This window comes from Solanum dulcamara, chromosome 8 (genome assembly GCF_947179165.1).
Source record: "Solanum dulcamara chromosome 8, daSolDulc1.2, whole genome shotgun sequence".
Taxonomy (NCBI): domain Eukaryota; kingdom Viridiplantae; phylum Streptophyta; class Magnoliopsida; order Solanales; family Solanaceae; genus Solanum; species Solanum dulcamara.
This window is the reverse complement of record NC_077244.1, coordinates 44398174-44423593: the sequence shown is the minus strand read 5'-3', so window position 1 is coordinate 44423593 and position 25420 is coordinate 44398174. Positions and strand designations below refer to the sequence as shown.

General features: G+C 39.0%; 1 pseudogene; it reads left to right on the top strand.

The window, feature by feature from the left end:
* The first annotated feature begins 5439 nt into the window (after window positions 1-5439).
* LOC129901857 (5S ribosomal RNA) lies at window positions 5440-5559 on the top strand (annotated as a pseudogene).
* Window positions 5560-25420: the final 19861 nt, after the last annotated feature.

The window sequence follows — 25420 nt, the reverse complement described above, 5'->3', positions numbered from 1 at the left end:
GGCGGGCCTTAGAACTTTTCTGACGTTGTTTCAGATGGTTAGCTCCTTGTAAACTGATATAGTAGACTAGATTCTGATAGTTTGAACTTTATCTAGGACATAACTTAGCTTGTTCCCTTACCTCCATAATGCCCTATTCTCATATTGGTCTTGTATCGCTTGGTTCTTTATTTTTGGGAGTCTTCTTAATTATTCGGGTTGAGTTTGGTTTGGGTTGGAGTGGTACATCGATGACACTTGGTTTGGGGGTACTCATTGTGACATTCGATTGGTCGCTAATTCTAATTCATTTCAAACCCTAAGCTACAGTTATTAGGTTAAAGTCCATGGTCCAACTTACTTGTGCTCGGCTCCTTAGCTAAAGTTACCCAGTTGAAGTCCGTGGTCTAGCTTACTTGTGATCCTGCTCAATAGCTATAGTTACCTAGTTAAATTCCATGGTATAGCTTACCCGTGTTCGACCCTTGGCTCCAATTACCCGATTAAGGTTTGTGGTCTAGCTTATTCATGTCGACCTATTAGCTACAGTTACCTGGTTGAAGTCTATGGTCCAGCCTATATGTGGCTAAATTCCTAAGTCCCTGATGAATCATCACTTCAATGTCTTCATCTACTCTCAGCTTTGGGTTGAGGTATTAGAGTTTGGGAATAGTTTGGTTCAAGTTTGGGAAATATGATATTATTATATTCCTTTTGGCTCCGTTCTTTTTCCTTCAGCTATTCTTGCATCTGTCTGGCTTATGGTAGACCATTTAGGTTGTTAATCTTTACTTGTTTATGAGCGTATCTTTCTGGTTTATGGGAGCCCGACGGATTTAGGTAGATTTATTCTCTTTGTTTGTTAGTATGCTCGAGTACATATATATATTTATTTCTTGCCCTATCTTTGGTTGTGATCTTTTACTCGCATTTCAGTTTACTTTTGCTTATCTTGCTTAGTTGGCCAATGATACCTATTGAGTACCTATTGTTTTGGTACTCATTTTGTTCTCTACATCTATTTTTGTGATGTAGGTCTAAGTAGTAGCTATCGGCGTTAATTCGAGCCAACTGCAGGTCGTGATCGGAAGCGAGTGTTAGGGGGTCAGTACGACATATATACTGACGAACTCCCAAAACCTGTATTTATACCTGCGGTCATGAACGCAGCCCCCCGACAAAGGGGGTCAGTACGACATATATACTGAGTATGTAAAATGTAACATAATACACTGGAGGTATATTTGAAATAGAGAAGCAGGGGAACAAATTATTAAATCGAAGTCATGTACCTATACTCTGTGAGTCACAAAAACATGCATGCTCAAATTTTCAATATAGCCGGCACCGTCAGGGGTTCGGTGAATCATATATACAGTATCAGTATCATGCCCCAGGCCATCGTCATAGTATCAGTATCAGGCCCCAAGCCATCATCATAGTATCAGTATCAGGCCCAGGCCATCATCATAGTATCAGTATCAGGCCCTAGGCCATCATTATAGTATCAGTATTAGGCCCCAGTCCATCATCATAGTATCAGTATCAGGCCCTAGGCCATCATATATATACGTATGGATGCCGGCCCTCTAGCGAGGGACTCGGTGACCAATGCAGTGAATTGCACGAATCTATTAACCGGCCCGAGACTCGTAGAAGAAGTGTTACGGTATACACGAGTAGAGTAGTGAGAAACCAAACACAGTTTAAATCATTGTCCAAGACTCAACTATATAAGAGGACTAAGTTATTGTCTGAGAATTTGGGTAACAGTATAGTCATTCTAGCTGCCATCTAAATGCCATTAGGGGCTACACTAATTATATCTCGAGGTTCCTAGACATATACCAAAGTAAGACTATTCACTTAAGAGTTCCAGAGAAACAGTTTGACTATTATCGGAATTCAATACTTAGAAGTAATTAAGAGATGTTTCAGAATGGAGTTACCTCGGAGTTCAGATCAGATTCAACTTACAACTAAAACAAGGACATGCCCAAAAGAAGAAAGAGAATAAGCTCTATATAGCTTGTACTTTCATTCAGGTGATCTTCATATGCATATTACATACCCGGCCCTTCAGGAGATTGGTGAACCACTATGGAATTGTAATCTTATTTTCGTATCAAATACATCTCAATGGAAATGAGAGATATCTTCCCATACATTACATTCTAACACATAGAAGCCCTACTAGGCAATACTTAATCTTCAGAGGAACTCTAATACTGAATAGTAGATAGAAGTTATGAGTCGTACTCGAAATTCTGGGAATGGAATTATCCCCGTACTTCATATACTATTCAGTTAAGGCTAAACATTGCCAAAAGGAAAGAAAGATAGCTTTACAAACTTATACCAAAACATGCCAAGAGAAAGCTTTACATACCTCTTGGGAGTTACCCTTTATTCTGGTCGTCTTCTGAACCTATTCAAAATGAAATTAATACAAATATCAACTACTCTTAGCTTTCCAGTATCTTAGGCTACACCTTAGTATTTATGGAATCTATTTCCTTAGTCGTTTCCTCGACTAGTTCTTTAGTTTGTTCAGGCGTTAACGAAAATAGGGCAACACCTCCCCTATAATGTTCCCTATCCAAATTTCCAATTAGGTCCTTAAGACCTACAACCAACCAACAACAACAACCTTCAGAAATGCATACCAACAATATACAATATAAACTCCAAATGCCGCATTCAAAAAGATGATATCAAATAGGGTGTCTAGTCTTCATTCTATAACGCCTTTAATTATCCACAACGTGGGGTCATATGGACTCAAACAGCAGAAACCTAACCCACATTAGATCATATTTAGTCCCTGCAACAACCAGCCAATACCCCTGCAGCAGTACTCACAAGGCAATACTTTATTTCGACGACAATTCAACCATAGCGACTACGTTTTAGCTTATTTTGAATGCCGAACTTTTCAAGCCTTTTCCCCAACTTACAGAAGATACTAAGGTGTGTAATACACCCTAATTTAACCTCATAAACTTCAAATTAAAGTGGAAGAACTTACCTTTCCCGAAATTGTCTAGAACTTGTCAAATCGCAACTCGGAACTTCTTCAAACGCGCTGAAATTGAGCGAGCTGTTTGTACGACTTGCTCGCTGCCCCAAGAAGTAAATTTATGCTATTATCAGCCTAAATTCATCTTATTATACCTTAGATAATTTATTTACAGAGAAAAACTCGGAGGCATACCTTGGCAGCCCCTAGGTCGTAGTTTTCCTCTCTTCTTCCTCTCACGTTTCTGTCCAATTTTTCCCAAGTGTACAGCTGAAGAAATGACTTCTTAGTCATCATAATATACATATATACATGTCCATGTGCTTGAGGAACACCGCAGCTAATTAATTCACGAAGGAAAAATCGAAGAACTCACCTTTAATTCTTCAAAAACGTGGCTGCCTTGTTCCTTTTGGTTCTTCACGTTTTTCCTCTTATTTGGATGATGTTTTTGGATGAAAATGAGTTAAGAGTCAGAAAACATATATATACACACCTCCTTAGGAGGTGACACGTGGCATCCCCCTAGGGTGACACGTGGCAGCCTCCTAGGGTGTCACCTCGTCCAAGCTTCCAACCCAAAACTGCCACGTGGCAGCGTGGGGTCCATCCCAAGTCGGTGAGTCACTTGCTTGCCTGTCACCTGCCTGCTTGTCACCTTCTTGATTGTCACCTACTTGCTTGTCACCTACTTGCTTGCCACCTGCTTGCTTCACTTTCGTAAGTTCGAAAACTAGTTTTCGCTCCCTTTCGTAGGTTCGTCGTCTCATCTCATTTAAAGAGACTATTTACTCCTTGCTACATAAGCTCGAAGTATACTCAAGTAGATTAAGTGTGTATGACTTCTAAGTTAGTAGATTACGCAAGAAAGTCAAGTTCCACGATTTGTTAGTTGGCCTCCAACTCTTTTCAAATACTTATAACTCTATTTCCAACCTTCCCTATCACGGGGCATCACATCCTCCCTTCCTTAGAGTTATTTGGTAGTGCCATAGCTTATCCGGATCACGTGATAATGTCTAAGGAACTGAAGAGACATTCCGAGTTAAAAAAAATATGGGGTGTAACATCCTTCCCCCCTTTAGAACATTCGTCCCCGAATGTTAAATAAAACTTCCCTTAAGACGTTATATTATTTGTAGGGAGATTCTTTTTTATTTTCATAACACATATTTCCATCGAAGTACATAGTATACGAGTTTCAGGAGTTGGGGTTACCTGTATACATTAGGAATGGGTACGAATACTTGTGTTTTATGTCCTCTTTAGTTTCTTAGGTCATCCCCTTTTCTGGTTTTGGTTTTGCCACAGTATCTTGACTGAAGGGACGTCTTTAGTTTTCAATCTTTCAGTTTGCTGATCTAGGATGGCGGTAGGTTTTTCCTCATAGGATTCCATCTCCTGGACCTCATTTATGGAATATACCCTGGGTGGTTCGTCAGTATCCTTGCGAAGCATTTCTATCTGAGGGACTGGGCGTATAGTTTCCAAATAAGGTGGTAAGCTTAACTTACCAGCCACGTTTCCCACCTTATGAGTAACCTGATACCGTTTAACACATTTTGGGTCAAGTTCCTTTTCTAGGTGACCCTATGATGAACATCCAATCATCAACTTGAACTCTGTATATCGATGTCGATTATCTGTATATCATTCCTGCCGACTCTGGGCTTTTAATCAATAGCTTGCTTAATCATGTCGGGGCCATTGGAATACTGGAGTAGTAATTATTCTTGTAGGTAACTTGATAAGTGATGGATAATCATTCCGGCTACCTTCGAAGTTAATCTCCCGACTTGTGACATATCTTCTAGCATCTAATAATGCGGTTAATCTGTTTAGTAGCTCGAGGGAGAAATGCAGTACCAAGACCTATCTGTTCTTCTGATCTCTTCTTGGACTGATCTCAAGGTGTTAATTATAATTAGATGAGGAAACCTCACGGAACCTTACTACTTCCTTATAATATAACTTCACCTAGTTCTAGCGGCATAGGTGGTCTTGCTTGGAAGCAAATGAGATGATTTGTTAGCCTACTCATAATAACCCATATAGCACCCTACTCTTATAGAGTACAAAATAGGTTCGTAATGACGTTGAAAATTTGGGAACCGTTAGCCTTGTATAGTTCTTCTCGACTCTTTTCAGAACTTTAACTAGCATTCGATCTTTTAGGTCCTGCTTTTTCTCCCTCAGAATTGGCTACCAAGTGGTGTCGGAATTCCCCCGCCCACTGGCCCATATATCCATTCTGTGGTTTCCCTCTCATTAACTAGCTCTATGTTGAAGAGCTGTGGTGTTCGAGTGCGTCGTCAATTAGCAATTAGCTAACCCTTCTTGTTTTGCTTAAGCCCTTGTTACCATTTCCTTAACGTATCTTATAATACTCTGGGTACATAATCTCATATCGTTTCTTCATCACTAGTTCAGATTCATCCATCTCGCGCGATCACACCAGCACTAACACATTAAATTCCATCAGAATTTTGAAGTTAAGCGTGCTGGGGCGAGTGTAATATTGGGATGGGTGACCTTCATGGGAAGTCTTCGTGTCACGTTTCATTGTAACCTTTTCCATGAGTTATGGGCACTCAACTTAGCCCAAGATTTACCTGAGTGTTGTCTCGCGAGTCTTTATGTTTCCCCTTGTCCTTTCCTCTATTATCTCGCAACCAGTATCGATGTAGACTTTTAGCTCCACCATCCTCTATTCACTTTGTGTTCTCCTCATTTTCTACCACAAGAGGCATTTTATTCCTTTTTCTTTAGTTATTTATCTATCACAACATTATTTACGACTAACTCTATAACCAACGTTTTGGCTTTTGGTCTAGCATGCTGTCATTATCCTTCGTAGTGTCTTTTGAATTATTCGATATCCTTTTATTGGTACATTCTTCTGTTTTTTTACGCAGCTGCCTTCTAGTTTTATGTTGTTCAGGGTCTCCTTGCAAACTTCTTAACGCTGCCTTATGTAGCATTCTGGCTTCCATCCACTTATTAGTAGCTTTCGGACCTTTCTAACTTGATTCGGCAAGATATCTTATTGAATTTTAGACACCCATCTCAAATATATTCCCATATCGATTGCCTTCACCTTACTTTTGCCATTTTCTCATTAACTTCCCCCCTTTAGAGGGTACTCGTATTTTCCTCTATTTGTATTTATAGTTGTTCCAATTTCAATTAGGCAGTACTAGTATTCTGATGATAACTATTCCGGGTTTTCTTGAAGTAGTGGCTTTGTCCTAACCTGTATCCTTTGTTTCTTGGGATGAATGGAAGTTGTGCCCTTTGTTCCTTAAGTTTTCCATCCTCGTCCCCTAAGGGTTCCATTATTTTTGGGGCGAAGTTGTGTACACGCGTCATTTTGTTTTTGTATCTTAAGCTCCATGATCTTGCTGCGTTCCCAATGCATGTTATTAACTTAATCAACGCATACTAAGTGCGCCTTACTATTGATCCCACTTTATCCCTGCATACTCGTATCACACTATTCAACTTATACTTACATATCCCCCTTTTTGTTCGTATTCGTATTCAGTTCCTGACATCTCTCTGAGGTGCTTCTATTCGAAGCTCTTTCCCCAATTAGTCAGTGGAGAACTATAAACTATTATTGTAAACACTTTTCCAATCATTAATGGAAGAAACTCGAATCCCTTAATCATCATAGTACTTCCATTTTTATACTCGACCTACCTGGTTTCCTTCTGAGTTTATCTCGAGTTAGGAACAACTCATCTAATTTTTTATTTTTTTTATGGGAACAGACCCTACACGAGGCTCCCACCTCTCGTGCACAGTCAGGGGTTGAGCATCACCCCAAGCCTTAACATAAAATAAAACAGAAAAATACAAGGAGGGGGACATAAACCTTACCTCCGATCCTATGTTGGTTCATAAGTCGGCTAACCTATTAAGGTCGGCTAACTCATCCCCGTAGCAAAAGGAGCTATCTATAACTAAAAAGCAGTAAACTTATGAGAGGACTCCTCCCGATACAAGTCGACTAAGAAAGCATAAATGAGGGAGACTCTCCCCTTCCATGAGAAGACAAGAAAGTAACCTACACTAGTCCTATTCAACTATGCTACGTACCATACATAGCTAAATTGAGGAAGAACAAGTATATGAACCTTCTATCTCGCATGGGGTGAAGAAGCTCTTTTCATCTTTGCCCTTTTTCGTCTTGTCGTACCAAGTAAGTCCAAGGGAAGTATGCAACAGCATCGCAATCATGATTATCCGCTAAGAAGGATGAAATGAGAGGAAGTATATAGAGCTATAATAACCAGCAACGTTGGAGTTGTTGTTGAGAAAACTAGTGACTGAAGAGCAGCAAATTGTAACTTGTAGGTGATGCAGCCATGGCATGAGCAGTTGCTTGGGTGTCAAGGAGCTCAAAGTAACTTGGAGCTGCTGCAAGAAGGCCCCTACATGAATGGTTGTTGTCTCCCTTTGTTTGATTCTTTGTGGACCTGCACAAGGAAGTAGCCAAGGAAGCAAACCAGTGTGTGGTCGTTCTGTAGTGCCCATTGGAGGGCTCCTCAATTGCAAGTAGATGGAAGTTGAAGATTGTTGGTGTTGGATTGTTGTAGTTGTATGGTTGCTGCTGTAGCTTCTGAATTCCAAGGTGCTGTGGTTGGTTGCAACTCCTCTTGTTGATAGTTGCTGCACTGCACAGCTGTGAAGTTGTTGTTGCTTCCAATCAAATTTAGCTTCAGCACTCTGTGGCATGATATCTGCAACTGCAGCTTCATAGAATTTGCAGCTTCTGATATTCCAGCAGCCTGCATACACAAATAAACAACCACACAAACAAGAACAATGGCCTCCCAGATTAGACTCCCATAATGAGTGTTGATGGGTGCTGCTGCTGCCAGGAGGTTTAACAGATGGTGCCTTGGATATTAGAGGGTTATTGTGTGCCTGCACAGAATCCAGGAGGGCTGTTGCAGGTGTTGTAGCATGGTAGCTGTTGGCTGCATCTAGGTGCAACCATGCACTTTGTAATCCCTGCATCTGCAAAGAAAAACAACCCTGTTGCCACTGCTGGTGCTGCAGCTCTAGCCCATCTGTTGCAGGTCTTTCTTGATGTTGCTTTATGTTCTAGTGAGTGGTTGTATGCTGAAGTACTTTTTCTTGGGGATTGTAGTTGTGTATTGTACCTGCACAAGTAAAAAAAACAAGAAGAAAAGTACCTCCAATACTCCTGCACAGCAAACACTGTGCTGTGGTTCTGCAGGTCCATTGTGGACTTGTAGTTTATCCTTGTATGCTGCATGTTGTTGGAGTTTTTGTGTGTTGTGGCTTGTAAACATGTCCCCAACTGTAACATGCTTTAATGTATCTCCAGATACCTGCAAATGCATAGAGACAAGCCAACAAGATCAAAAACAAATAGACACCAACCTCCTCATTATGCTTACGTCGGCTAACTTTTTCAAGGTCGCTCGACTAACGTTTCCAATTATCCATTTGAGGTGGAACTTCTTGGGCCTTGTAGTTACTGTATTTTCTGTGTTCTTGCAACATTTGGAGGCCTTTTGGACAAGCTGGAAGCTCCAAGTAGTGAATTGCTCCATTTGAAGACTTAAGTCGGCTAACTTTTTCAAGGTCGCTCGACTAACGTCTCCAATTATCCGTTTGGGATAAAACTTCTTGGGATTTGTAATTACAGTACTTTCTATGTTTTTGCAACATTTGGGGGCCTGTTTGACAAGCTGGAAGCTCCAAGTTGTGGAGTGCTCCATTTGGAGACTTAAGTCGGCTAACCTTTTCAAGGTCGCTTGCCTAATGTCTCCAATTGTCCGTTTGTGATGACACTTCATGGACCTTATCGCTATAGTATTTTCTGCAATTCTGCAAAGTTTGGAGGCCTTTTGATGTGTCATGATGCATTTGTTGATTTGCTGCTGCTGTGGCTCAGTTACATTCACTGTTGCTGCTGTAGTGTAGCATATGCAAGTGATGTTGCTGAGATGCTGCAGGTCTATGGTAGGTTGTTGGTCCAAGAATTCCAATCTCAGCTGCTGAAACTCTAATACCAGGCTCAAAGCTTCATGATACCTGCACCAGATAAACAAACAAAAGGAAAAATCCCTTTGTTGATTCCTGTGCTGCATCTCTACAGCATTCTTGCAGCTCCAAGGCCATCTCCAAGTTATCCATTGGTTCATTTTGCAGCTGCTGTGCCAAGAAGCAAACCTCACCTGGCTTGCAGTTGTTTGTTCCCTTTTTCCAAATCTGCTGGTACCTACACAATCAAGCATGAAAAGAAAAAGGAAACTATCTACTCTAATCCTTACCTCTAGGGGTAGGTTGATAGCTCTAGGAAGGCAATAAACAAGGGAGACTCTCCCCTTTACAAAACTCCTAACTATGAATTTATACATAGGGAGTTCTGTACTACTATTAATGGTATACAATTCAAGGAGGTTGTTTGATCCTCTTCAGTTTTGTCCTCCTAAAATTTGGCATCCCCATTTTGTCTAGGATGTAGTATCCTCTTGTTTCCTTAGGAAGCTGTTGAGCACTGTAGAATTGAACCATGCTGTCTACACTGTGGCTTTGCTTGGAAAGTGTATCTGCAACAAAGTTAGCTTCCCTATAGATGTGCTTGCATTGAAAGAAATCCAGCATTATGATCAGCTCCTGCAGGTTTGTGATGTAATTCCTGATATTCCAGGGTGGTGTAATCTCTTGTTTTAGCCATTTCACAAGTAATTTAGAGTCAACCACCAGTAGGACCCTGCTGTAGCCATGTTGAATGCACCAAGTGATGCCCAGAAGTGCAGCCTGTACCTCAGCTTGGTTGTTAGAACCAACTCCAAGTGGTGCAGCAAATGCATAAAGGAGGTTTCCTTTGTGGTCTCTTAGGATGCCCCCAACTCCAATTTTCCCAGGATTATTCAAAGCACTTCCATCAGTGTTAAATTTAACCACATTGTAAGTTGGTTTGTGCCAACTAACTTGGGTGATTTTCAGCTCCTGACTGCAGCTTTCCACCATAATCATTAGCTCCTTCCAGTCACTTGGCCAGCTAAGGTAAGGGAAAGTTGTGAAGATCAGCATGTAAAGTTCTTTGATAACTGAGAACTTCACTCTAGTAGTGCTTGACTTTTTTCCTCCATATTTGCTAGCACATCTGTTCTTCCATAGATTCCAACAGATGAATATGGGGGTAGCTTGCATTAATAGTTTATGAACTTCATTATTTGGTTTAACCAACCACCATTTCATCAGAGTGCTTCTCATGGGGCTGCTGCTGTGATGTATACCCCAACAATCAGAGAAATAATTCCATATATGTTTAGCCATGTGTCAGGAGATGAATATATGATCTATATTATCCCATCTTGACCTGTAGCAACAAGAGCACTGAACAAGTGCATGACCAAATTTCTCAATACTTTCATTAGTGGGCAACTTGCTTCTGAGAGTTCTCCAAACTAGAAAGGATATCTTAAAAGGTATATTCTTATGACATACATAAGTGTCAGTCATGATTTTGTTCCTTTTTGGCCTGATCTTGCTCCAAGCTGAAGCACAAGTGAAATTTCCATCTGAGGTCAGCTTCCAGTAGGCTATATCTGGGATGTTAGGTTCATACTTGAAGGAAAAACTAAGAATCTTCTGTATCAGATGATGTGGTGCATGTTGCCTCACCTTCTCTTCATCCCATTCTCCATTCTTCAGGAACTTGGAGACAGTGGTATTGTTAAGTCTAGGTAGACAGTCTTTGTGATAAGCTAGGGGGCCAGTTCCTAGCCAATCATCCCACCAAAAACTGCAAGAGCCTGAGTTAAGGTGCCACTGTATATGAGGCTCAATCTCAGCTTTGTTTGTCATCATGTGTTTCCACATAATTGAATGACCAGTGTCCCATTTCTTGATTACTGGATTTGCCCTTTGGCAATACTTGGCCCTCAGAAAGCTCCCCCATAGAGTGTTCTTAGACCTAAAAATCCACTATTATTTATATTGCATTTCTAGGCAGACATCTTTCATATTTTTCATGCCAACACCTCCTTCATCTGTTGGGTAGCTGAGGGTCTCCCATGATGCCCAATGGTATTTTCTTTTTTCTTTGTCCCATCCCCAAAAGAAGTCTGCTATTAGGGACTTTATTTGTTTGAGTGTAGTGGAAGTTGGAATCACAGCAGATAAGAGATGAATTGGGAGGGACTGCAACACATACTTCAGAAGAGCAGCTCTCCCCCCATAACTGAGAATTTTGGTATGCCATCCTCTAATTCTGGATGTTACTTTAGACACCATACTAGTAAAGTATATGATCCTTTGACCTCCAATATATAAGGGGCAACCCAAGTAAGTAATAGGGCCATGAGTCGTTTTGAAACCAGTGGTACAAATGACCCTTTCAGTGATCTCAGGATCAGCATTCAGAGGGATCACGCACTGACTCTTTTGTGTGTTAATAAGCTGGCCTGAAGTCTGCTCATACACTTCCAGTGTCTTCATGATCAGCTTGAGAGAGTAACTACATGTTGAAGTGAAAATGATTATATCATCAGCAAAGCTCAAATGATTAATCAATGGACCTTTCTTCTCCATGTGGAAACCTTTGTACAAATAGTGTTGATGAAGATTATTGAGCATTTTTTATAGTACCTCAGCACCTAAAATAAATAGGGCTGGGGATACTGGATCTCCCTGTTTGAGGCCTCTTGTAGAGTGGAAGAAACCATGCCTACCTCCATTCACAATAACTGAATACCAGTTATTAGCCATAAGTCTCCAAACCATGTCAATAAATACTTCTCCAAATCCAAACCTTCTCATGATTAGACATATAAATGCCCAGGACACCCTGTCATAGGCTTTGGCCATGTCTAATTTTATCACAACATTATCTCCAAGCTTTGGTTTTTTAATGCTATGAGTGATTTCCTGTGCCAACATAATGTTTTCAGATATACTTCTTCCCTTAACAAAACCTAACTGATTTTCAGAGATCAGTTGAGGAAGAATAGGAGCAAGTCTGAGACATAGGATCTTTGAAATAACTTTATTGATGAAGTTACTTAGTGATACAGGCCTGAAATCTGATAACTTATTAGGATGATCTACTTTTGGGAGTAGGACCAAACAAGCATGTGAGATGAACTTGGGAATAGAATGCCCACAAAAAAAGTATTTCACCAAATTGAATAAGTCTTCACTGATGATATCCCAGCAAGTTTGGAAGAACTTGCCATTAAAACCATCTGGACCTGCAGCAGATACATCACTGAGGAAAAATACAGCTTCTTTCAGCTCCTCTTTAGTTGGCATAGCATTAAGAGCCTGGTTTTGATTATCTGTGATGGATTTGGGGATACATCTGAGGATATCTTCATTGATAGCATCATCCTTACCAGTAAAGATCTTCTCAAAGTAGTCACATGCAGCAGTAGCTATATTCTGATCACCTTGAATAGTATTATCCTGTTCATCAGTAATCTGATGGATGAATAATCTTCTTCTCCTTCCTCTAATAATAGCATGAAAGTACTTGGAATTGGCATCTCCCTCCTTAAACCACTGAAGCTTAGTTTTTTGTTTAAGGATGGATTGTTCAGTCTTCAAGTATTTAATGTACTGAGCATTCACAAGATTCAGCTTGATCTTGTTATCCTCAGACTTGTCTTGGATGAGATCAACTTCAGCTTGCTTTACCTTCTCTTCAAACTCTTTGACAGCTTCATATATGTCCCCATACTGTTGCCTTGACCAGCTACTAAGGGTGTTAGCCACCCTCTTAAGTTTCAAGTGGAATATTCTCATTGGATTACCCTCTACTGGTCTTTCCCAACAGACTCTAACAGTGTACTGGAAAGTCTCATTATCCACCCAACAGTTGAGGAACTTGAAGTATTTGATAGGATTACTGTGAGTCTCCTTACATTCAAGTAATAGGGGGGAGTGATCTGAACCTGTTGAAGCAAGATGAGCCACAGTAGTCATGGGCATCATCTCTAACCACCTATCATTCACCATGGCCCTGTCCAGTCTCTTCCAAATTCTAACTTCCATGTCCCTGTTGTTGCACCATGTAAATTTCTGCCCATGGAATCCCAGATCAGTGAGACCACATGCCTCAATTACACTTATGAACTCTAAGCTTTTGTTCATGTTGTATGGTTGTCCTCCTAGTTTTTCATCAACATCAGTGATCACATTAAAGTCTCCAATAATGCACCATGGCTTGTCTGTGTCAGCATACTGCAGCATTTTATCCCAAAGAGTTCTTCTTAGGTAATCCTTACACTTGGCATAAACAAATGTAATAATATGAGAATTAGGATTAGCCACATGTTTGATTTCACAAGTACACTGTTGTTCATCTTGGTCTACAATAGAGCAGTCCACATCCTTAGTCCAAAACAACAAAATCTTGTTATTGGGATTATGAATGGCATTGTCCATTCTCAGCTGAATTCTGTAGTGGTTGAGATGTGATTGATTAGCAAATGGTTCCAGGATTGCCAACATAGTTAATTTGTGATAATCCTTGAGTTTTTGGAGTCTATCCAAGGCACCTTGAGTATCAATACTCCTTGCATTCTAGCATATTGTATTCATCATCAAAGTTTCAGGGATTTGGACCTTGTGTTGATGCCACTCTTACAAGTAGCATTATCTGAACTGGTGGAGATGTCTTGTTTCTGTTTTTCCTTCTTCTTCTTTGCTTGCTGACCCCTGGGTGATAAACCCTGCTTCTCAGTGACTTGCAACACTTCATCCTGAGTAGTAGAATCTGTGATATCATCCAGTGCTCTAATGGGAGAGGCACTAGTTTCCTCATCCTCATCATGAGTTTGTTCCCTTTGATCTAGGTCCTCTTCATCTTCAGATTGAATAGGTCTATATTCATCCTCCAAGTCATCTGATATGGCTCTCTTATTAAGCACACACAACTCAATAGAGCTGGATTGAATTTGAAGAGGTGTAGCATGAATCCCTGCTTGTTCATTAACCAACACATAGTTCACTCTGTGTTGTGTCTTTTCAGACAGAGATTTTTTACTTTTTTTTTCTATTTTTTTCTTCAGTGCCTCCCTCTTCTTTTTACTCAAAGAAAGAGTATATTTATTATTCAGTAGCTGAATCACTGCACCTGTATTTTGTTCACTAATTTTTGGAGATTCAACACCTCCCTTATCACTGTCCTCTGAAAACTGTTGAACATCATCTTGTTGCAATGGCATGTTGGACCTTATATCTGCTGGAATAGTGGTGGCAGGGGCTATAGGGTCTTTCCTATGGTCAACCAATAGACTTTCCCTCCCCTTGGTTTCCCCTTCCTGCAGATTAGTGATTTGCTCCTGTATTCCTCCAACCTGACCTCCACAGACTTCTTCAGCCACAACATTAATACTATTTAAGATATTAAAGTAATTGGGGGAGCCATGGGGGTGTGGGAGCATTAAGTCAATACCTGGGATTTTTCCATTGGCTTTGTTGCTTTCCACATTATTCAAACCAGTATTTGGTGCACACTTGGCAGTAAAATTTTGATCTTTTTGTTTGTCTGCAGGTCTGCTATCTTCATTAACATATAATACCTACTGTATGGGATTATGGGGGCTGGGATCCAATATTGTATGGGAAGTGGGGAGTAGGCTCTGGACTCCAGAGTCTACATTACAAGCTTGGATATTACAAGTATTAAAGTTAGAGTTATTAAGCATACCTGCCTGCTGTTGAGATTTTCCTTCTTTGCTGCTGTTGATAATATGTTGGGGTGGTACTGAACTTTCCCCTTTTGTCATGGATACTTGTGTTTTATGTTGTTGTGGTTGTTGTTGGTTGTGTTGTCCATCCTTTTTGCCTTTCCTCCTTTGAATTTGCCAACCTGCATGTTCTTGGTCTCTTTTTTCAGCTTCAGCTTTGCTAGTGTTTTGTTGTTCCTTATTTTGTTTGTCTTTTTTGTGTTTTAGCTCCTTGTTTTGTTGTTCCTTATTCTTTTCATTGTTGGACTTATCTTTGTTTCTTGCTTCTTCTTCTTGAACTTGCTTTTTCTTATTATCTTCATCCCTTCTTTTCACAGTACAAACATGAATAGTGTGACCTTGATGTTTGCAGTGTTGACAGTAATCTGGCACCCCCTCATATTGGATAGACTGCCACCTTCCTGCTCCATTTTCATCTTCACCATAACCCATCCATACATGCTGTGGTCTTTGTTTTGTAAGGTTAATTTGTACTTTGACTTTTACAACACTTCCCCTTGTTTTCTTGTAGGTTGCCAAATCCAAGAACAACACCTTTCCAATTGGGGATAGTAATGGGGTTACCACTTCAAGACGATAACAGTGCCAAGGTAATTCAGGTAATATAGCCCATATAGGAACTAGAGATGTTTCTTCTTCAGGTTTAAAGGTGGGGGTCCACAGCTGGAGTCTCATAAGTTGGCCATTTATGTACATTCTTCCTTTGGACCATACAGTAGAGTGATCATACTCATTGTCCAAGTCAATGTACAGATGCCTAGAGTTAAAATAGGTAAGTTTCACTCCTCCTCTGAGCTCTGTTTGCAAGATGAATTCCTTTCTAATGGTTTCCATCTTAGGCATAGTATTTGTGAATTTTCCTATTAGAGTATACTTACAATCACTAGCCAATTTCACCAGGAAATCTTCTTCTGTAAATACTACAGCTGGATAGCCTTGCTTTGTGGTAATTTTGGGAGGTGTAATATCAATAATGTCTGTTTTCATAGCTTCTTGGGCTCTCAACTTAGTAGCCAGAGTTTGGTGGATGACAGGATTAGGAGGGGTTGGAGTATTAGTATTGGGGTGCTTGGTTTGTTTGGCAGGTAAATTAGTATTGGGAAGCACCACATGATTATTAGGAGTAGGAGTATTAAAACTTGGAGCTCTAAGTTGGTTTGAGTTTCTGGAACCTAGGTTGCTTCTAGTATTCAGAGCAACAGGTTTGTTAGTAGATTTAATAGCATCAAAATTATTAGACACTTTCATAGGATTGCTATTAGGAACATAAGGTCTATGGACATGTTGAGATTTCACATTGAGCCCCCTGTTCAACTGGGCAGGTTGTTTTTTTTTTCAACATTACCAAGTATTATGTTCCCCTGCTCCTTGTGCTTAGCAACAAGATCAGCATCAACATTGTGAGTAGAATTCTGAATTTCCTCATTATTCTTGGTCACATCAAGATGCAAATTAGTAGGCTTAACAGTAGCAGCATTAGCTAAATTTTCTTTTTGTACATTATTATCAAGTAAGCTAAGTTCATGAGGTTCGACAGTGTCACTATGCATTTGAACAACATTGTTACTATGATCAGCACTTTTTACTAGATATTGGTTGAAATAGTTAGAAGACTTACCTGGATGAGCCACAGTAGGAGCACTGTTCCATTGCTTATCAGTGAAGTTCCCCTTCGAAATTTCTTTTGGGGCATGACCATTTTCTTCAATGCCTTCCAATATTAGCATTCTATTTCCTTGTTGGTGATTTTGAACATGATCCAATACAACAGCCACAGCTTCAGATCGAACAACACTGTGACAGTGTTCTTCAGGGAGATGCAAGTCTTGACGACTTTTTGAATTTGAGCTTGTTGATGGTGATTCGAGGCACTCTATATAGATTGGAAGCTTCATAACACCTTGATGAGTCTTTTGGAATTGGTCTCTTGCCAATTGGTTCACCGGAGCTCCGGCACCACCAAAGTCATCTTGACGACTTTTTGAATTTGAACTTGTTTGTAGAGATTCGAGACATGTGTTATAGTTAGAAACCTTATCCACATGTGACTCACCTTTTGGTATTGGTCTTGGATGAATTGGAACAACTCATCTAATTTACAATAGGAGTCAGGGGTTAGTATTTTTGTCAAAAAAGAGTGAAACTCATACGCGGGACATCTTATCCTTCATCCTAATCCCTCTGTTTATATTCCTATAGTACAAATATGTCTAGAGATACCCTAGTCTGAACTTTCTACTTAAATAAGCTTTCGTTCCTCCGAAATAAACTTCTCCAAGTGAAAAGGGTGCCCCTTATCGGCAACCTGAAGGATACCTCTTACAGCTTTAGTTGAACATAGTAGGGGTACTTGGTATCAACTTCTCAGACATCTCAAAAATCTATGTTTTATTTCCTTTTCCCCATTCTGGGAAAATTTCGGTAGAGTTTTCTCAACATTTCTTACTTATCCCAAAACCTACACGCAGAAAATACCAACAATGCCTCACAGGACCAACATATGTATATATACATATCATATCACAGCCACAAAGGGCTGTCAATGTCATCTTATATCGCAGCCACATAGGGCTTTCAACGTCAACAATAATATAAAAATACTGGACTTACCTCATATGTCCACCTTCAAACTGCATCTGTTGCACTTTCTGTCTACTTTCCTTTCAGGTTTCAACTTTACATTTCTATATTACTTCAATACCTTACCTGATGGATATCTTCTATGCCTTTACTTTACTAACCTACGTGCTTCGTAATGTCCCATGTCGTCAATTACTTCCTTCGGTTGATGTCGTCCTTTTGTTATGATCCAAGGTTAGTATAAGGAATTTTTCCTATAACTCGGATCCATAGCACGATCTCAAATGTAGAAGAAAGGTAACATCCTAAATATCTTGTAGCTTCCTGTTTATAGATGTGGCGCACAATACATCGATAACCAGGACTCTACTAGACACAGTCTGCAGACACTTCAAGGACGAACTGCTCAGATACCACTTCAGTCATGACCCAACCCCGTAGGCCGCGACTAGGGCCCGACCTAGACCCCCCGTATACCCAACTATCAGCTGTGGTCAAATTGAACTATAAATAAAACAATATTATATAACAGAGCCCCATTGGGCGACAATATTTTCATAAACCTGTAGCCCTTTTCGTTTGTATCAGAACATGACAAGGCATGCAAGCCGACAAGGCTGCCATAACATAATAATATATATCATATAACATGTAGACCTAGCTGAATCAAACTGACATACACAACCCACATATACATGTCTGCAGACCTCTAAAAATATAAATGACAACATATGGTGGGACAGGGCCCCCGCCGTACCCTTGAATGGATAAAACAATTTTATACATCAGTGGACAGTATCAAAACTAGGGCCCAATATAATGGAGCCTCTTCTAGCTGAGCTACATGGAATCCTAACCTGACGAACTCCCAAAACCTATATCTGTACCTGAGGGCATGAACGCAGCCCCCCGAGAAAGGGGGTCAGTACGACATATATACTGAGTATGTAAAATGTAACATAATACACTGGAGGTATATTCGAAATAGAGAAGCAGGGGAACAAATTATTAAATCGAATTCATGTACCTATTCTCTGTGAGTCACAAAAACATGCATGCTCAAATTTTCAATATAGCCGGCCCAGTCAGGGGTCTAGTGAATCATATATACAGTATAAGTATCAGGCCTCAGGTCATCATTATAGTATCAGTATCAGGGCCCAGGCCATCATCATAGTATCAGTATCAGGCCCCAGGCCATTATCATAGTATCAGTATCAGGCCCCAGGCCATCATCATAGTATCAGTATCAGGCCCCAGGCCATTATCATAGTATCAGTATTAGGCCCCAGGCCATCATATATATACGTACGGATGCCGGCCCTCTAGCGAGGGACTCGGTGAACAATGCAATAAATTGCACGAATTTGTTAACCGGCTCGGGACTCGTAGAAAAAGTGTTACAGTATACACGAGTAGAGTAGTGAGAAACCAAACACAATTTAAATCATTGTCCAAGATTCAACTAGATAAGAGGACTAAGTTATTGTCTAAGAATTCGAGTAACAGTATAGTCATTCTAGTTGCTCTCTAAATGCCATTAGGGGCTACACTAATTATATCTTGAGGTTCCTAGACATATACCAAAGTAAGACTATTCACTTAAGAGTTCTAGAGAAACAGTTTGACTATTATAGGAATTCAATACTTAGAAGTAATTAAGAGATGTTTCAGAATGGAGTTACCTCGGAGTTCAGATTAGATTCAACTTACAACTAAAACAAGTACATGCCCAAAAGAAGAAAGAGAATAAGCTCTATATAGCCTGTACTTTCCTTCAGGTGATCTTCATATACATATTACATACCCGGTCCTTCAGGGGATCGGTGAACCACTATGGCATTGTAATCTTTTTTTCGTATCAAATACATCTCAATGGAAATGAGAGATAGCTTTCCATACATTACATTCTGACACATAGAAGCCCTACTAGGCAATACTTAATCTTCATAGGAACTCTAATACTGAATAGTAGATAGAAGTTATGAGGCGTACTCGAAATTCTTGGAATGGAATTATCCCTGTACTTCATATACAATTCACTTAAGGCTAAACATTGTCAAAAGGAAAGAAAGATAGCTTTACGAACTTATACCAAAACATGCCAAGAGAAAGCTTTACATACCTCTTGGGAGTTACCCTTTATCCTGCTCGTCTTGTCGTCTTCTGAACCTATTCTAAATGAAATTAATACGAATATCAACTACACTTAGCTTTCCAGTATCTTAGGTTACACCTTAGTATTCATGGAATCTATTTCCTTAGTCGTTTCCTCGACTAGTTCTTTAGTTTATTAAGGCGTTAACGAACATTGGGCAGCACCTCCCCTATAATGTGACCTATCCAAATTTCCAATTAGGTCCTTAAGATCTACAACCAACCAACAACAACAACCTGCATCAATACATACCAACAATATACAATATAAACTCCAAATGCCCCATTCAAAAAGATGATATCAAATAGGGTGTCTAGTCTTTATTCTATAACGCCTTTAATTATCCACAACGGGGGTCATATGGAATCTACCAGCAGAACCCTAACCCACATTAGATCATATTTATTCCCTGAAACAACCAGCCAATACCCCTGCAGCAGTACTTCACAAGGCAATACTTTATTTCGACGACAATTCAACCATAGCGACTACATTTTAGCTTATTTCGAATGCCGAACTTTTCAAGCCTTTTCCCCAACTTCCAGAATATCCTAAGGTGTTTAATACACCCTAATTTAACCTCATAAACTTCAAATTAAAGGGGAAGAACTTACCTTTCCCGAAATTGTCTAGAACTTGTCAAATCACAACTCGGAACTTCTTCAAACGCGCTGAAATTGAGCGGGCTGTTTGTGCGACTTTCTCGCTGCCCCAAGCAGTAAATTTATGTTATTAGAAGACTAAATTCATCTTATTATACCTTAGATAATTTATTTACGGAGTTAAACTCGGAGGCGTACCTTGGCAGCCCCTAGGTCGTAGCTTTCCTCTCTTCTTCCTCTCACGTTTCTGTCCAATTTTTTCCAAGTGTACAGCTGAACAAATGACTTCTTAGTCATCATAATATACATATATATGCATATATACATATCCAAGTGCTTGAGGAACACCGTAGCTAATTAATTCACGGAGGAAAAATCGAAGAACTCACCTTTAATTCTTCAAAAACGTGGCTGCCTTGTTCCTTTTGGTTCTTCACGTTTTTCCTCTTATTTGGCTGATGTTTTTGGATGGAAAATGAGTTAAGAGTCAACCAACATATATATATACACCTACTTAGGAGGTGACACGTGGCAGCCCCCTAGGGTGACATGTGGCATCCTCCTAGTGTGCCACCTCGTTCAAGCTTCCAACCCAAAACTGCCACGTGGCAGCGTGGGGTCCATCCCAAGTAGATGAGTCACCTGCTTTCTTGTCACCTGCCTACTTTTCACCTGCTTGCTTGTCACCTACTTGCTTGTCACCTACTTCCTTGTCACCTGCTTGCTTCACTTTTGTAAGTTCGGAGACTAGTTTTCGCTCCCTTTCGTAGGTTCGTCATCTCATCTCATTTTAAGAGCCTATGCACTCCTTGCTACATAAGATCGATGTATACTCAAGTATATTAAGTGTGTATGACTTCTAAGTTAGTAGATTACGCAAGAAACTCAAGTTCCACGATTTGTTAGTTGGCCTCCAACTCTTTTCAAATACTTATAACTCTATTTCCAACCTTCCCTATCACGGGGCATCACATCCTCCCTTCCTTAGAGTTATTTGGTAGTACTATAGCTTATCCAGATCATATGATAATGTCTAAGGAACTGAAGAGACATTCCGAGTTAAAAAAAATATGGGGTGTAACACTTTTTATTTGTATACATTTAGTTGCTTCTGCCTATTCATGTATGCTCTTATTATTTCCTTACTGTTTTAGATTATGTTGCTAGTCTTCTACCCTGATATCATATTACTCATAGTTATGGGATATGAGTTGGCTTGCCTACTAATGGGTCGTAGTAGGCACCAACATGACATAAGCGATCGGTCGTGATAGTTTATATGTACGAGATTCCAAACGAATCCCAATGGTCTGTTTCAGAATTTTCTCTTAAAAATTAAATTGTTATCTGGTGCAGTCATATTTCCTTCTCCGCGATCGCTGAGTACATTCATTCCTATTTTTGCGTTCGTGGATTGTGTCCGCATTTGGAGAGTGCAGCCTTTCTCTTTTCTGCATTTGCAGAGTTGGTACGCATCCGTGGAGGGTGTTTTTTTAGAGCTCCGTGTTTACGGTAGTTAAATGTTCACATTCACGGAGAACAATATTTGCTTGGATTAGTACAGGGTCGAGGGAAACCCTATTTTCACTATTTTTGAGTTTCATGAGCTTCTTGGGGAGATTTTGGAGAGAGTTGTTCAAGAAATTTTGTGGGGTAAGTAATATTTGAGTAAAATCTTTCATATTCCATCATTTATATCTTGATTTCAACTCCTAATCTTTTATTTCAAATCCCAATTTTTTTTCTACCCTAATACGAATCTAAGGAAAATGGTGATTTGTAATTTATTTTGAACTTTATTTTATAGGTTTTTCAACCATGAGTTCCTTATTACCAGTAGAATATAATTTTTTATGAAATTTCCAGATTTGACCCTTTTCGAAATAAATTAATTTTTGTACTAATTTAACCCCGGTTTCAAAACCTATCAATATGGGTGTCATTAGACTCCTTATGACGAGTATGTGTCACTCTTGATAGTGGGTTGTCATTTTTACAATCAAATCAGAAGAAGTAGATTTTAATCCTAATATTACTAAGCTTTCTACTCCGGCTGAAACTAGTTGAACAAATCTTAATAGACCCACTAGGGCTTATGCAGGTGTAAATGCTGCATTAAGAACAAAAGATAGTCACACACCTGTAGGATCAATGAAAAGTGAAGCGATTAATCCGTTTGGAATATATTTAGATTTAGATTGTATTAATAATACAAAAGAAGCTATAGATAAATGGGAAACTTCTTTAAGGATAGCAGTAAAAGTAAACAAAATAGATTATGACACTACTTAACATTTTATAAAACAAAGTCTATTAATTAATGGACTAAGATTTTGGCAAAACTTAAATGATGCCACTAGACATGATATTTTTGGTACCGATAATAATATTGTTAATTTAATTACAAGAGCTACAGAAGCTATAAGATTAGAATTTGCTGGAGAAGGTAATATTTTAAAAGATCCTGCAATGATTAAAAATATGAAATTTCCTTATTACGATTACAATTATGTGATATATGTGAAATAGATAAATATATTTGTGTTTCAAGATTATTATTACTATGTTTATAACAGAGTTAAAAATACAGAAATGTATTTACCGATGTTTTTCACTAAGATACCAGACCCTTGGGCTAAAAAGTTAATAGATACATATAATCCCAGAATAGCCGATACTTTAAGAAAAATAATAACTCATTTAAAAGATACGCTTTGTACATGGTGTGCAGATGTCATATTAGCTAAAGCAACAAAAAGATTAAGAAAGAAAGTAAGTCTCTGTTGTGATAATCCTAAAATGCCTATAATGATTGGATGTGAAAGTCCCTATTATTACAAAAAGATTAAAAGAAAATATAAGAAAAAGAAACTCTTCAAGAAAAAATATTTTAAAAGGAGAAAGGCTATATATTACAAAAGGAAAGGATATACACGATATCAAAAACCTTTTTACAAAAGGAATAATAAAAGAAAAAATCAAAAAGAATGCAAATGTTACTACTGCAAAGAGATAGGACACTATGTGAATAGATGCCCAAAGAAATTTGCTAATAATAACAAAAAAAATAGAAATCGATGAAGACATCAAAAAAATGATAAATTCAGAAGAATTTATACAACTAAATAATTTTGAAGAAGTTGAATCAGATGATACAATTTTTATATTAACTGATACTGATTATTATTCTTCGTCAGAAGAAGACAGTCAAGATGAATAATGAAATAGAAACTGTCCAGGATATAATAGAAGAAACGATAGAACAAGTTGGAGAATATTAAAAAAATATTTTTATTGATAAAATAAAATTAAAACAAATACAAAAAAAGAAGTTTTTTTTAACTAATTACTCAGGATTTAATGTAAATATCACGACCTAACCCCCTAGACCGCGACTGGGGACCGACCTGGATCCCCATATATATACCTATCAGCTGTAGTCAAATCGAGTATGCACAAAGTGATACTACTTATAAAATCCCAATGAGTTAAAACTTTTTCGAGTACGTATGACCCCTTTCATTCGTACCATATCATGGAAGGGAACGCAATACGACAAGGCTGTTGTAACATAAAAATATTTAAAATATGCCGTATAGGCACAATCGAAACGAACACACAAACAACCCACATACATATGTCTATAGACCTCTAAAAATAGTAACAACACTCCTGAATATACAAATATATACATAGAAGGTATACTACCCAAAAGCTTGGCTCCAATTCAATGGAGCTTCTCCCAAACTTGCCGAGTAAAACTCTAAGTTGGCGGATCCCCAAAGCGTGCGTCTGTACCTGCAAAAAACAAGTATGACAGTTAAGAGATCACTATACCTGCATCCTATGAAAAGAGAGCATGTATATCACCCTCACATATCACTCTCGGCTTTCTGTGGGACTCAGTGTTACCAGATCAATGTATATGGCATCTTACCATGGTATACGACATCATTTCATACCTTACAAGTACATTACTATGTTTTCATATGTATGCTTGTCTATCATAACGGGCCCTTTAGTGAGGGACTCCGTAAAGCTGTTATTTCATCGTGTATCATGCTTGGCCCTTCATGGAACGCGATGAATAATCATTTCATCATAAATCATGCCCGGCCCTTCATGGGATGCGGTGAATAATCATTTCGTCATATATCATGCCTGACACTTCATGAGACGTGGTGAAGTTATCATTTATCATGCCCGGCCCTTTATGGGACGCGGTGAATAATTATTTCATCATTTTTCATGCCTGACCCTTCATGGGATGCAGTGTATTCATCGTTTATCATGCTCGGCCCTTTATGGGATATGGTGAAGGATGTATTTATAGCATGCACGAGAAGAGTAGTGAGGAACCATATGCAATTTAACTCATCATCTGAGACGCAATGAAACCGCCAAGTGAACCATCACTTGAAAACTAGAGCAATAATCATCTCAAGTACCCTATCAAATATCGTTAGGGTCATATCTACTGGAGTCTCAGGAATATTAGACGTATATCCAGACAAGGTTAAGAAGCTCATAGAATAAAAGACGTTCTTCATCACAGAGTCTTTAGGAATAGGAGCCTATACGTTCAAATACTATTCATCATATAGGAGACTAGAGGGTAGTAGTTCAATTACTTCAAGAACTTTAACATTCAAAAGTGAACACAAGTCATGAGTTATACTCGAAGCCTACAACTGGAACTACCTCCACACTCATATCATATCTCATTTCATTTACATTTTAGATATCCCAAAAGAAAGGAGCAATAGGCTCTACATATTACAAAGGCAATATCTCAACTATTATAGGAATTCTACCATCATGAAATAAATAAGCATTATAAACTGTACTCGGAGCTTTACAAATGGAATTATCCCCATGTTTCATATACAAACCATTCATAACTTATATCTAAGACATGCCAAAAGAAAGAAGAATAGCTTTACAAACTCAAGCCAAAAATATGCCAAGAGAAAGCTTCACATACCTCTTATGCTTTGTCACGCTCACATCGTCATCCTCCAAACCTATTTAACATGGAAGTAATGCAAGTATCAACAACCCTTAACTTTTCAGCACCTTAATTTATACACGTGTGTTCACAGAACCTATTTCCTCGCTCGTTTTCTCGACTAGTTCCTTAACTAGTTCACGAATTAACAGAAATCGGGCAGCACCTCCCCTATAATATTTCCTATCCGAATTTCCAATCAAACTCCTAATAACAAAAGCCAAAAAACAACAAAAACCTGCAGCACATGTATAAACAGTTCACACCAACATAATATATCACAAACTTCAAATGACTCGCTCGAAACCACGATACCAAAATAGGGTTTCTAGT